This window comes from Agelaius phoeniceus, chromosome 8 (genome assembly GCF_051311805.1).
Source record: "Agelaius phoeniceus isolate bAgePho1 chromosome 8, bAgePho1.hap1, whole genome shotgun sequence".
Classification (NCBI taxonomy): Eukaryota; Metazoa; Chordata; class Aves; order Passeriformes; family Icteridae; genus Agelaius; species Agelaius phoeniceus.
In genome coordinates, this window is record NC_135272.1 from 22,289,727 (window position 1) to 22,305,170 (window position 15,444).

General features: G+C 40.3%; 1 long non-coding RNA gene across 1 annotated transcript in view; it reads right to left on the reverse strand.

The window, feature by feature from the left end:
* Positions 1–15,444, reverse strand: part of LOC129123530 (uncharacterized) — a 58,917-nt gene that overhangs the window by 18,546 nt on the left and 24,927 nt on the right. Inside the window, exons 11-16 of the long non-coding RNA XR_008534708.2 lie at positions 14,843–14,932; positions 14,676–14,763; positions 10,692–11,282; positions 6,744–6,855; positions 4,513–4,663; positions 2,977–3,084 (exon numbers count right to left, since the gene is read on the reverse strand). This is a non-coding gene — a long non-coding RNA (uncharacterized LOC129123530). The remainder of the gene's footprint in view (positions 1–2,976; positions 3,085–4,512; positions 4,664–6,743; positions 6,856–10,691; positions 11,283–14,675; positions 14,764–14,842; positions 14,933–15,444) is intronic.

Below are 15,444 nucleotides of genomic sequence, written 5' to 3' on the forward strand. Positions count from 1 at the left end.
AACCCAAAACACACAGGGAGACAACTTGGTATCATTAGCAGAGCAGGCTGGAGAGGGATAAATCTGCTGTTTGCAGGACTTGGAGGGTTCATAATCTACTTTCCTTCCAAATTAAAAGTAAATTTTTCTTTGAAATTAAAAGAAATCTCAAATCACTTAATGCTTTCTTTTGACATCTTACACGCTTAAATTGTTTTCTCATCTAGAATATAACATGGCATTAAATAAACCACACATGAGTGCTTTGTAAAGCAAAAATTGAAATACTATATATCATAGCTATCAATCTGCCACCTCTATATTTCTTTCTGAATTTCTGCCAGCTCTGTATTTCTTTCTGACTGATATGGGTTGTTGGAGAAGTCAGCTGGGCATTCTGCAGTTTCAGAGACCATGGAAGTGCATTTTCTGAAGAAAATAATGTCCCACTGACTTTTCTTTAACTGGACACTTAACTGTAGACATTAGTTCTGAAATCAAATGTGCTTATAATCCAATGTAGCAGAAGACAGCTCAGTATAACTCACATATCTCATCTGTAGCTGTTGTTTCCTTTGTGACCCCAAGTGTTGCAGGGCCAGAAACTCGACTACAAAAATCACTGCAGCTCATTGACACTAACTGAGCTGCCATGATTTGCCCAGATGAAGATAATCCCTTAGATCTGATGTTGATAAAGCATCCTCACAAATGTGAGCATGAACCATTTGTGAAATATTTCTGCTTTCAGGTTCAAAGATGAAGATAGCTATCACCCTTATTCATACAAAACACCCCATGCAGAGAATGCCTTGATTAAGCCTTAAATCAAAAGCTAAAGCATGTGAAACAAAGGAGCATTATACACCTGTTAGGGAAAAATGTAGGCTACAAAGTGAGCACCTATTTGCATTATACAGTATGTTCTCCAGCAGGCATAAAATATACTGCAAGTCAATGGCCCGTCAGCTTCTATATAGAAGGGAAAACATTCTTGTGCTCAAAATTGTGGAAATATCAATATTTCAAAAGGTAGTTTTACGGTTCATTCAAGCACTGATAAGAAATCATTACACTTTTTAAGAATATTGATGATTACGGAGAGGCATTTAATGGAGGGAAAGCCTTTTTTTGCAGTTCGTTAGTTTGTGCATGTCTAATTGACTCTTCAAGACTCTTTTGCATGAAATCCTAAACACAGTTTTAACCAGGTAATTTTTATACCATTTATAAGCAAGCATCTCCATGTTATAGTAATTTCCTTTCTGTGTGTCCCCAGTGTGTGCTGTCAAGCTCCAGACAGAGTTCAATGCAGGAAATACATGAAAAATCAGCACTTAAATCACCTACTTTTCCCTACAACTGTAGGCTAACCAAGGAGCTGATTTAGTAGATTAGACATTAGATTTGGAATATGTAGGCCCCTGGACAAAGTAGGTTCACCTCTTTGTCTATCATGACAGGTTATGAGGATTGTTTCTGTGGCAGCTATGAGATCCTGCTTGAGTTATCTGAGCACTAGGAATGGGGAAAAAGGGTGAAAGAAAAAAGTGTAAAAACTCTACCAGCTCCAGTGGCACAAAGCAATGCAAAAGCACCCACTGACTTGGCTGAAAGATCCCTGTCCCCACTGGGGTTGTGTGGACACTCCCTCCTGAGGTTTCATCCCCTTAGCAGGCTGTGGGCTATCTAGGGCAAGAAGAGGATTATGGTACAGCTGAAAGCACAAGGATAGCTGTGCATGTGGAAGACTCTGGCTGGGCTCTGCAAAACAGCGTCATTAAACATGACCTCCGAGGCTATTGCAAACTTCTGTGGTACACAATCAACTATTAAGTCAATGAAATCATTTGTATCAAAGATATTGTGACACTGTCTGAACATGGGAATGGAAAATAAAAAAGACAGCCCCGCATGTACATATGGTCATGGTCCAGTGCAGTGAGTGTTACTGCTTGGTTTGCTGAAGCATGCTGGACAAGCTTTAGAGCTTGTTATTTTTGCAAGAAGTACAGTGGAGGAAACATCTGATGTATATTTCAGTAAAAAACACAACCAGAACCAAGGCAAATGTAAGGCAAATGTTTTGCAGTTTCAGCATCAAAAATGACACTCTATGCAAAGGTCCTGTGATTACAGAGAAATGTCTCACCCTGTGAATATTTCCCATTTTTATTCACCTTGGTTCTTGCCCCAGAAGACTGAAAGCAGAATTATGGGCCTCCGTGCAGAGATCCTGTTCTCACAACATTTCTAGGCCCCATTTTGCTGAACCAAAAGATGTGGATCATTGGGATGACTCTGACAAGCTCTAGAATTTTAGTTGCTTAGTGGCATCCAAAGCCTTTGGGGATTTACTCAGCATTAGTGAGAAAAGCTGTGCCAGCCCTATCAGCTGGTGTGCACTAGTCCTCCTTGCTCCCAGTTGGATCTGGAAGGCATCATTCCCTCCTGCTCCTGCTGGGCCAGACGGGCACGGCCAGGCACAGGCACCAGGGCACTGCTCACAGCAGCTGGCTCTGCCTCCTTGCCAGCTTCCATGGGGACGCAAATGCATGGAGATCCCCCACTGGTGGAGACCTGGCTGCAGAGCCCATGGGGCTTGGTGCCACCTGGGGTAAGCCACATGGGACCCTACAGGCCATCACATATTTTTCAAAAAGATCCTGGAGTCCAAAGATAGCATGACCCATAGCCTGCCTATGCTTTTGTCATATTTTTTTTTTCTAATTCCTTATTGTAACAATATTACGTGAGATTGAACAATAGCCCCAGGCATTTGTCCCCATATTTAGCTGGAATGAATGCATTATCTAAGGAAAAAGAACACAGAACTGTACTTGCTGACTTTTGTACTCTCTAAACCCTTTTAAATTTAAACAGAAGAATTAAAACTCTCCCCCCCACCCCCAGAAAAAAAAAACCAAACCAAACCCACCCAACCAACCAAATCATAAATACCAAGAGGATTGCTCCATCTGTGGTATTATTACTCACTCTCTGGTTTCTACCAGGTGGTAGGTCATGTTGCAGAATGTTCTCTATTAACAGCAATAAAGTTACTTTACTCATCTTCAAATTCTTCCTTACAAAACTCTACTCAGCCTGTTATCACAAAAACAGAGACAGATGTTTAGAGAGATAGCATGCTTAGGACTGCAGGCTTTGGGGCTTTCTCTTGTCCCAGCAGAGCTGAGCACATTTCCTTGTCCCCTTGCCCTCTTTGTGTGCTGGCAGACAGAGCCATCAGCTCTTTGGGGCTCAGAGTTTCATGGTCAGTGCCAAGCACAAGCTGCTCCCTGTCCATAAATGGGACATGAGAGCTACCTTAATATGAATAGAGACTGGAAAGGTTTGGTGAACCAAGTGTGGGATCCCAGTTCCTTGCAGTGCAAACTCATGACAGTGACACCAGTGAGTCTTCCTGAGCAGGAAAGGAGCTGGACCCACGTTTTCCACTGTTTGCATCACATGCACCTTCCCACTGCTGCCAGCTCTGCAGTGCCACAGGCTGCTTTAAATATCAAAGCTGAACTCCTTTGCATTGCTACTTAAACCACCTCTGGGATTGCTCAGATCTGGTGAAGGAGCATTCTACTGTTTTATGCAGTGGAAGTCCCAGACCCAAGCAAAAGACCACTAATAGAGAAAACTAGATTTCTGTTAATGTGCTGCATGAGTTCTCAAGGTATCTCTTTACTTAGATATGAGATCCCTTTCTTGTGAAAAGCCAGATAGATGTGTGCATCTATCTATAGATGTGTGCTGGGGGTGACCAGGGATTGTAGCCAGATTGCCTGCCCTCCTGGCTGGTTTTAGGCATATGTAGTTGGATTCTTACCCTGATTCACACAAAAACCCCATCATCTCTCTCTCACCTGATTGCTGATAATTTTTTTTAAAAATAGGCTCTTATCTTTCCACGTGCAAGTTGGTGTCTCCAGAAGTATCTATGTAAAGATTGCTGTTACCTACCAGCAGCTGCAGAAATGATAAATGAAGTATCTGTACTTTGTCTGTCTATATCTGCATTACAGTGTGTTGGTTGTTAAGAAAATGTAGTCCCCTCATCAGGGGCTTCAATACCACTTAAAATTTTACCCAGATAATCCACATCAGGATAAGTGACACTGTGAATTAAGGATTTGGCAGCAATAAATATGGGTTACCCTCACAAAGGGCCATTATAAGAGAATGATCCCTAAACCTGCACCTCTGCCACATATGCATTAAAAATGTCCTGCTGGCAATGTTGTGCAAAGGAGCCAACTCTTTCACACTCCAAAAAAAGTTCCAGCCTTAATATATTGCTATAGGAACTGTTGTGGGATATTGAGGCTATGTAAGTCATAGGGTTTTTCTTAACCTGCAGATATTCACTGTAAGGAAATGCATGCCATGCTCTGTTGGGTGTGGATTGGGAAAAGCCCTTTTAGGGACGTTCATCAGGGAAGTGAGCCAGGTAAGCAGAAGTTTACTGCCCTATTCTGACTCAGTCAGTCCTGGAAAAAATGTTGTATTTTAGGAACTCACCACTAGCACTATGTTGTGAATTTTGGAAGAAAGGATTGTCTGTCTGTCTGTACCTCCTTTGCTCCAGAAGAGTTTTCCATATAAAAATAGGTTAAATATATTTACTCCCTCTTCATCAATTCTTCATCTGCTGAGAGGCTTCAGGCATCTTCTGCAAAGAGGTAACACACCCCCACGTTTGCACAGTGACAATATGCATGGGAGCCTGTCTCAAAATTAGGCATTCTGGAGAACACAGAGTGGGGTGGGCACAGTATCTCCTATGACTCGTTGTGCAACAGCTTGGAAGTGACCATTCCCTACACTGAAGCACGCATTATTTTATTTTTGATACCTTAAAGCCTGTACAAAGTGCAAGTTTTAGGCAGAATATGCTGAAACTGACAAAAGCAGACACATTTAAATTTTACTCTGGCCAGTTCAGCTAATCCTTGCAAAACAGGAGTACTGCCAACATTAATTTTTCATCCAGCTAACTCATATTGAACATTTCATCACTAGTTACTTAAAATTGAATCTATTTTTAATAGAAAATTTGATACTTGAATATGAAACATGAAGTAACACATCATTGTTCTGCAAAAGACTAAGCTTTTAAAGATAACATTGTAGACTGGAAACAGACTGAAAAAGGTAAAAGGTTATTTTCAACATTAAAAGTAATCTACATGTTCACCAAAGCCCAGATCATCTCAAAGCAGTAATTATTCACTGACTGTAGATAGCCTTATTTTGATATTTGCTGTATGTTTATTATTCATCACAGCAGATTATCACAGGATTACTGCAACGTATTTTTCCTTTCAGTAAAATCTTATTTTCAGGTAATCTGGATTTTTTTGGTGCCCCTTCACAAAATCTGCTTTCATCAGCCTCCAAGCCTGACTAATAGGCAGTTACTTCAGTTTCCACATGATTATCACTTCTTGCATTTTATACAAAGATATCTAAAACTCTTTTTTTTTTCCTGTAGTGCAAAGCATACTTTTAAAATTCATAGCCATCAAATTTGTGTGCATGATAGCAAGAATGGCTGCTTCTCTTTTGTACTACAGGGCAAACAGCCAGACTTTAAAGACTTCATAATTAGGGACTTTACCAGATTGTAACAGAAGATGTATTTGCCTATTTTTGCTGTAAAGTCAATTATAAATATGCAAAATTCAAAGTGTGAGTGACCAGGCCACACTTAGCAGACATAATAAGACTGCAGCCAATTAAAACAGAAAAAGGTTGAGTTCTCAGTTTTCTGCCCTGTGTGTTTCTGATGATGACACAACAGCTGTGAACTCCCAAAGTCATCCCAGAGAGGTGGCTCAGTCTAGGGCCTGCCAAAATGAAGGATTTGCCCTAAAAGCCAGATGTTCTTGCCACAATTTCCCACATGGAACTGACAAAATGGTTGCTCAACATAGTGGGATCATGGTACCACTCTACTATTTCTTTGTAAGAATATCAGTCCCTTGAAGATGCCGCATGAACAGACAGGAGGACAAACAACATTACAGCATTAATATCCTGAAATTTGTGCTTTTAATCTTTCTAACAGGACTATCTGGGTATATTATTGTTAATGGAGCACTTGAGAACTGTAATTGAAACAGTATATAAATACTTTTTAAATTCTTCTTCTCCTAATATAATCATTACGTGAGAAACACTAAATTAGACATTTGACTTTATTGATCTTTTCATGGACTAACAGTACAGGGAGTCATTTTCTGCCTAGGCTAATTAATTGATAGACTAATTCATTGATCAGATTCTCCATAGCATAGTTGGTATTGACAAACACTGAATCTTTTTCCATCAGTTCTATTAGTTTGCACCAATTACTTTGTCTGTTTCACTTAAGCAATTACGATAGCTCAAAAGCAACAATCAGATTCTCAGCTGGTGTAAATCAGACTCTCTCTCCTTAAGTCAGAGAGCTGAGCAGTTTCACTCAGTGTGGGGTTTTTTGGTTTTTAAGATTTAACAGTGAGCTTTAAAACATCCAAAACAGCAACAAGGATATCTGAGGCAAAACTCCATCATGTTAGCTGAAACATGTTAATCATAGTAATGAATAGTAAACATGTTAAAGACTTGTCTGCAGATGCATGACTTTGCTCAAAATTCATACACAGCCTCAGAATGCTATCAGGTGCAGAGTAAGGTACCCATGGACACAAATAAGCATTTGGAGTCACATTAAAGTTAGATGCTCAATAGACTCATGTTTTCCATACCTGGGTTATCTGTAAATCAGGTCCTAAGAATATCTTGCTTCCAAGCAGCCACTGCCTTCCAAGTTCATGGAGCATAGCCACTTCATTATATGTGAAATCTTCGTTTAGACACCTGTGATTTTTAAAAAATATTCAGCTGCTGAAAGATTTTAGGAGAACATAGTGGCTTCTGCAGGGCTTTCTCACTTCTGGATCACTGCTGAAAGAATGGACATTGCTGCTTCATGTGTTGATCAGAGCCAACAAAGACACAGGATCACCAACATACTGCCAGGAAAAGGACCATATGGGAATTCAGTAACTTCTGTGAGTTTTCAAAATAAAGACTAAGTAAGAATTAGTAAATTGAACTGATTGTTCTCTGCATAGATTTTCCTTAACAAATTATTTTTCAGGTTACCCAGGGAGTCACCAGAGTACAGTTGTTACACAAGAAGGAGACACTGCAGTGATTTTTCAGCTAATGATGAAGAAATTAGTTTCCTTTCAGAAACAGGCCATCTCTGTCAAGTTGGCCAATGTTGAAAAAAGTGAGGCAGTGTAAACTTTCCATTAATCTCTGGTTTGCTTCTCCTAGAGCATTATGGAAAAAATGGACACATGCAGGAAGTAGTCTTTGTGCTTTGGATCTACCTCCCAGCTCTGAATAACTGAGAATTCATTGAATACAGGCATTAACTGTTAGTCCCTTCTTTTAAAGTCTCCAATCACTTTTTCCTCATCTTTGCATGCAAAAATAGAAAATTATATACTCTCCAGAGACACCGGCAATAGCAAGAAGTCATCATCAAGACTAAGAAAATTTTGCTGAGGCAGTTTCCACACACTGCTCTAAACCCAATTACTTCCTGTGCTTGACATGCTCATGGAGGCTTCCTCTTTGATGCCTGGTATAGGGTAAAATAAAGTGCACATTCCTCATTAAAATGAGTGGTTTTCCCTGGCATGATTAAAAAGAAACTCCTATGTGTGCCCTGTCAACGATATTTCCCTTTGCCTCAAACCCATGTAGATGCCAACATACAGGTCATATTTGTAATGCCTTTGCTTAACAAAGGGTGACCAGAGTACCACATCACACAGTGTAGGAACTGCACAGGGAAAAGAGGCACGTGCAGGCAGAAGTGGATATGGAGAACAGTTGTGGTAGAGTACAATCCTCCTAAAAGAATGCCTTGCGCCCTTCCCGCAACCACAGGGAGAGATTTGCAACACACAATTCAATGACATGTAATTAAAATCAATAGAAAATTGACATTACAAACCCAAAACAAATTAAAGCACAGATTTGATCTCTGTTTCTCGTTCTGGCACTTGAAATGGAGGATTTGCTAGGAAGATATACTGTAAATAGGCTGATATGTATGGATATACTGGGTATGTCTTAAGCAATTAATCTTTATGTTTTACAATTATGATTCCTTACCTGTGAAAAGAGCTGTTCTACCATCTCCTTGGCTGATTTTCAGTGTAGAGTAATCTGGCCTTACTCTGAACACATGTCAATTTTAAACAGATACCTTTATCATAGAGTGATTTTTTATGAGGGTATTAACACTTGAACAACAGCATAATTTCATGCAAGATCAGGTTGTGTGGATCTGATGCCTCAGAACTTTGCAATTTTCTATTTTAAAGGTTCTGTTTTTCATAAAAAGTCGTAGAATATGCAAAAGCAGAATAAATCTATCTATTCTCATATTTTTCTATTTTTGATATGCTATTATCTGTAGTAGTTATATATGCTGCAGGGCAAACAAATTATTTGAAATGTTATTAAACTACATTTTTTCTTACCTAAATCCGTGTTGCCATGCCTCTGAATGCAATATTGTCAAACCTCTAAAACTGCAGACCATCCAGGGAGAAGCCATGCTAATGGTGGTGCTTTGTTCTGCTGGAAACATCCTCAGCTCACAGTCAATCAACTGTGGTCTTTTATACACTACTTTTTTTTTTTTTTTTTTTAATTAAACAAAACCAGAACTGATTTTTTTGAGATGGAAATCATGACAACTGATGAAGTCCTGAGTAACTTGATCTAGTGGGGCAGAGGGTTTGGAATTAGTTATCTTTAAGGTCCCTTCCAACCCAAGTCATACTATGGCTTAATATTGCAAATTAAAGATTGTTATTTCCCACTCCAATCACAATGGGCAGACTCTTCTGTATTGCTCATGCTATGATCTCTTAGCTCCTTAGAAATATCTGCTCTTGGCCCAGGTCAGAGTTAAGGCATGGTTGATATAGGAGAATTGTCTCTGTATTTCTAAGGCTTTGGCCATCAGGTCACCTCCTGGCATGGACAGAAATGGCAACCTGTGGCACCACACTTGCAAACCCATGGTCATTGGAACCGATCCTTGACAGTACCTGGATTACCCTAGAGCAGGTATTTGGATATACAGGGTTGTGCTGCTGCCACCAAAGAAACAACTCCACAATGTTGTGTTGGAGACACCCCTTGGGGACAGAAGCCAGCTCTGCTCCATTGCCCTCCACCACCTTCTATGGGATGCAGGGCTGGGCTGCTACCTCGCCCCAAACCCTCATCCAAGTTTGCCAGCCTTGCTGAGCAGCTTTGAGCCAGCTTTGGCTGACACAGTGTGTGCCACTTACCCTTTAGCCCATGGCTGTGAAATACAATAAGCTAAGATTTACAGGGTCCTACTGGGTGACTTAGGTTGTGTCTAGGTATTCTGCCATGTCTTTGTTCAGAATCTCTACAGAACAACCGCATTTTCATTCCCAGCAGGAAAGAAGCCCCTTCCCCTTACCCCAAGGAAATCTTAGGGTCCAGTTTCATTTCATGCTCCTCAGTTACAATCATGGGCAACATAAACTGGTTTTCCCCCTTTTTTTTCCTTCTCTCCATAATTTCAAAATATTAAATTTTCCTACAAACCAATAAATTACCTATAGAATCTGACATGAAATTCCAAACTTGTTAATTTCCAATTCCTGATTATAAAGATTTACTACCAGTTGTTTCAGCTGAAATCACAAACCACCAAAACCCCCAAATGTTCAAATGAATTATATCTCAACATATTACAGTCCTCATGTTTCAAAACGATGCTCAGAAGCTGCCAGAAAAGCAACATGATTTAAATGTTTTATTTACTACTGCAGTTTTCACCAGGAAAGTTCATTCTGTCTTCAGAGTGACAGTAAGAAACAATTACTGAAAAAGGCACACAGTTCCCTAATTTAGTTTTCAATAGTTGATGAATGAAATGGGAAGTGTTGACCACCCTAGGTCACAGAAAAGTCATTTTGTTAGACTTCTGCTCCCCTCTGACAAGTAATACAGTGAACAGTGATGGTTACAATGTCTGTTCATGCAAAACTTGGTTTCTTATTATCGTTGAACACAGCAGAAATCTGCCTTCTCAGTCTGAGCAACTGTTTCTCAATCAATAATTAAGTAACTTTAAGGTCTAGATCTATACAAGGATATTGATATTTTCACTGAAAATGAATCAATATGAACAGGGTAAAGCATCTGAGTAAGTCTTTTTAATGGCAGTGTTTTGGCTGTGAGAAGTAAATTAATTGATTAAATGAATGACGAATATTGGACAACCAAAGTAAATCTTTTCACACTTCCACTAACCTTTTAAGTAACTAATTTAAATTATTTTCTTTGTTTCAATATTTTTTCCAACTTTATGTTGTTTTAATAGAATTTACAGGCCTTCCTGTGAGTATGTAATGCTAGTTATGTCTTTTAATTTTATATTAATAAATAGAGGTCAGATGAATTGTATCAAAGGAGAAGACCAAGCTGAGACTTATGGAAGGAAGGGCATTTTGTGGGTGGTGACAGACTGTAAGGGATCCTGCTGAAAAGGCTACAGTGAGAGAAAGGAGATCTACTGGAAGAATGTAATGGAAAAATCTAGTAAGAGATGGGAAGTGGTAAGGGACAGGAAAATACATTCTCACCTTTGGTTTGGTGGACAAGAAATAGCTCTGGCTAGGTCTTTTCTACCATCTTCTTAAAAACCACACTCGTCAGAAGTCCAAAGTAGTAGAACTGGACACAAGAGGAAATGTTCTAGCAGCTCCCACAGAGATGGCTGTACTTACAAAGCTGTCAGCTTGCTCCCACAGACACCCTGACATGTCCATCAGGATGGACCTGTGCAAAGGCTGTGCTCTGGGGTGGAACCAGAGGTGTTTGCTGGGGGTGGATTCGCAGCAGTTTGCTGCAGGTTTGGCCTTAAGGCTCAGGCATGAAAGTGCTGATTCCAGCCCAAGCTGTGATGCCTTTACAGCTCTCTCTAGAAACAGCAGCAGAAGCTGCTGGCCAGCAAACCCACTCCAGTGACTCACATGGCACAGTGAATCTCCAGAAATCACTGGGCCTCCAGGGATGATGATCTTGCCTCTAGAGCTTGATGAGAGTGAGCATTTTGCAGCTTCTTGAAGTAAGACTCTGTCTGGAGGATCACAGTTTGAAAAACTGCCCAGCAGTGGGAAAAGCATTGCAGTCTGTCAGTAAGGTCACTGAGGCTGGGACAGTCTGTCATGCCACTGGAAACAGAAAGACAGCAAGGGGCAACAGTGAAGAGACAAAAGAGACTCATTTCTTCCACTGACAATTGTATCTCATGTTCTGAGCTAACAAATTCAGTTCAAGACAATGCTATTTTAATTGCTGGAAACAGGTACACTATAGCCTCACCCAGGGCCACCCCAAGAATGAGAAGGGAATAGAAACCAAAGTTAGGGAACCATTCTTCAGGAATGTTTGCTGTGCAAAGAGAGGGGAGCCATGCAAATGGGCAAGTGGGACAGCAGAAATGTCTTTATTTCTCCATACATCCTTCTAGTGACAGTGAAGTGAGCTTCCCTCTTTTCCCTAGCCTTTCTTTTTCCATCTTTGTTCCCTTTTACCCTTTTCTCGGTTTTATTTGAGTTCATAGTCTTTTATAATTAAAAAATGACTTCTTTAATTGTAAAGAAGCAGGTCAAAGAAACCTAAGCCTTGCACTGGCCCTTTGTCTGTATCAGCTATCAAGTGGCAGCTTGATTCTCAGGCCATTACTTTTGCTGCTGGTCACAAAATAGTTCTTCACTGCCCCATGGGTCCTGCAAGCTACTGTTGGGACATCAATTTTCTGAAAATATTTCTGAGTTGGGTGTCTTCTTCATTATTATTATTAAATGGACAAACATTCTCATTGGTAAAGGTTAAAACTCCACTTTTTCCATCTGTCTCTGCCCTTTTTGAAATTGTATGTCCCCTGTGGTGTGCAGCTCAGAAGTGTTCACTTATGTTCTGGTAAGGAAAAAAACCTCCAAGAAATGTAAAGAATGAATGTGTGACAGAATGGAAAATATTGAACTATAATAATTATTTCTAAACTGCACAAAGAAGTTGCATGGTACAGGCAGACCCCACACATAAATTAATATTAATCTGCCTTGCATTCAAAATTGAAAATTAATGTAGGAGAGGGCACACAATCCACTTCCCAGTGTAAAAATGTTTTCCCCTTTCTTTTTTTAATCAACACTCTGCACTTTGAAATCACATGTCCCATTTTAAGCACTTAAGATGTGACTGGTTTGGTTATTTTAAAGAAAATCCTATTTAATATTTATGCCACAAAATCTGATGATTCCTGATGTGTGTTTCCATTTTAATTAGAATTTAGTATCATTATTCTAGTGAAAATATGTGCTTTTGTAGCTGTTGAATATGGCACAAAAAATGTCTAGCAGAGCAGATGGATGTGAATTCCCTATCCCCAAAATGGTAAAAATCACATTGCCTGACGCTGATGAAACTTTGTTATTCTAAGAGCACAACCTATGAACTAATTAGCCAACATCTACAGCTCCCCAGACTGGCTGGAATATTATTTCACAGACACCCAGATCTACAAAAGCAGCAGGAAAGAAAATAAAAATCCAAGTAGAAAGCAGTGAGAGAAAATCTAGATGAAGCATGAGATGTTACCTCTTAATCTGGGGTGGGGAAATTTCATCTTGCACAAGGTCTGTTCCCACCCTATCTATGTCTGCACCTAGATAGGGCAAGTGTGAGACCCTTCCTGCCCACTTCCTAACAGAGCCTCAGCCTCCAGCTGCAGTGCTCAATCTGGAAAGGAGGTGTGTGGAGTGCAGCTAAGGTCCCCTTGCATTTTGACTTTCCTAAATCTGTTTATGCTCACTCATAATATACGACACTGAGGGATTCTCCACTGTGCTTGAGAGCAAGACCCTGTGCAGCACCTTTGCTCTGCCACCTGGGCAGTCCCCAGCTCCTTTTGGCTGCTGCTGAAGGCCAGTGCACATTTGCAAATCTCCTCACTGCCAACTGGCTGGAAACACAGGGATCACTCCCTCTTGCTCTCCACAGCTGGGCCAGGCAGCTGAAATTGCTGGGGCAGCCAAAAGCACAGAGGCAGATTGCTGAGTGCTTGCAACAGCAGTAGTTATCACCAGAGAAATTGTAATGGTGACACATTTGGTGTCTTGATAGGAGCAAAATGCAGAACTCCTCCAAGCACACCAGCTCAGCTCAGCAGGCCACACATGCTGCAAGGAGCCCTCCTAATGTGCTCTGCTCTGCTGGGACAGCCCTGCCTGGCATCCCTGCTGAACCCTAAGGGCAGCCTGAGCCCAGAGTTTTAATGTCCCATCTCCTCTCTGAAGAAGGGAACAACTACACCCTCCTAGGGACCATCTCTGGCCTCCTTGGTGTTTGACCCTGGCACTGCACTGGCAGCTAAAATGCTGGATGGAAGCTAAAATGCTGCACAGGAAAACGTGCTGGATGCTGCTCCAACAGGTTGGAGGTTTGCTTCTAGGCAGGGAGATCTGTGACACAACATGTGATAGGGGGTGAAGGGCAGCTGGATCCCCTTGCTGTCACAAATCAGAAAAAAGAATGAGTAGGACTAGATGTAAAAAACACATTGAGGGGCAAGAAAGAAAAGGTATTGCCCTGGATTCTATCTATATGTTCATAGACTTGCCTCCATGGGAGTTTTCTGATCATCTCAGTTATGGCCTTCTCAGCTCCATGCAGTTTTCTCATCACCTGTCCCCCATCCTGTGTGTGAACTGTATCAGTGATGACAAATGAATTATCTCGTCATTTTCCTGGGATTTTTTTTGTGGAGAACAGAAAATAGTATGGTATGAATAAGGAAAACAAGTTTTGTAGTTGGTGTAAAACTCATTAAAACAATGTTTTTTCATTGTACTTCAAACACGGTTCTCAGAGATTATAAACAGCTTTTGTTTTTAGTCAAATGAAATACTGTGCAGCAATACTTTAACTCTCTTTTGCCAGATTATCAGTTATTTCAAGCAAGTGTTAAAATCTCCATCGCTGGCAAAATGAATTATGTTTGTTTGTCAAACTTGCATCAACATGCCCATCAAGCTGGGCAGGAAAAGACTCTTTAACAGTGCAGCATAGGTGCTGCTGCTTGTGACTGTAAATGCACCTGAATCCAAATTTTGCAGCTATAAGGTTCTCTTGCTCTGCAAGAGGTTTTTATTTTCAGACAAAGTTTCAAAATAGTTTGCCACATTACAGTATATTTTTAGTTCTTTCTTGTAAGTTCTGTTAATTAGTAAACCTGCTTCTCCCAGACATTACTTCTATTTCATTTCATCAATCATCAATTTTTTTTTTTTTGCCTACTGTCATTTATATGGCTTTCAAAATACTCAATCAATGACAGCTACATAATAAAGGCTGGAATGCAATAAGCAGAGTTCATGCTTTTTGGGGGAAGTAAGGTGGTTTAGTTTATCCCTTCATCTTGCTTTGGGCCTCATTCTGATGAGAACAAGTTTCCTCCATTATTTGTCAATATGCAATGAGACACTGACACAAAGTCCTGACACATTAATGGTTTCACAAAGTAATTGGGAGACCTACAGTGACCAGTCACAAACATTTACCTCTTTGTAAGCAATACAGGTTGGTTCCTTTATAGGATGTAGCTGTTGCTTCAGATGTGGGAAGAGTATTCTAGAAGGACAGATCTGCCTATAAATGAGGAAGAGCAAATTTGAGTAAAGTCACTTACACAGATTGGTGTTAATACTTGCTGTAAGAATGTACTTACTCTCAGTAGTCTGTAACGGGGGAAAGAAAGGTGACATTAGGACGTCTTATATAGAGACATCAAAATCTGCCCGGTTCATTTCTGTCTAACCTAAAGAAATGGACAAGATAATACATCACATAAATTTTACTGATGAATGTCAAGACTTTGATACTATGCAAACCCATAGAAAGCACTGTAAACAACATCAATCTTCCTAAAGGCAACACTGAGACAAAAATAGTATTACCATATCCAAGGATGGAGACAGTGTATGGGCTTAATAACATAGAAAAGCCATCCCAACACAATTTAGGTGGGGAATCAAAACTTTCTTAACCACCTTTTTTTTTTATCTCAGGGTCTCTAAAGGAAATAAATTCATCATATATACACCCAAATAGTATTTGGTGAGAGTGAGTGTGCTGGCAGTCTGGAGAAAGAGGAAGACAGTTTGGGATGGCAGCTGACCTGAGAGGGAGCTCAGGGCAAAACCACCTCAGCTACACCCAGGCCAAAGTCTCCACTGACCACCAGTGGCAAATTGCATATTCATTCTCTTTTGTCTCATGGTCCTTATACCTCTCAATAAAAACCTACCAGTTCAGAATACCTAGCAGTGC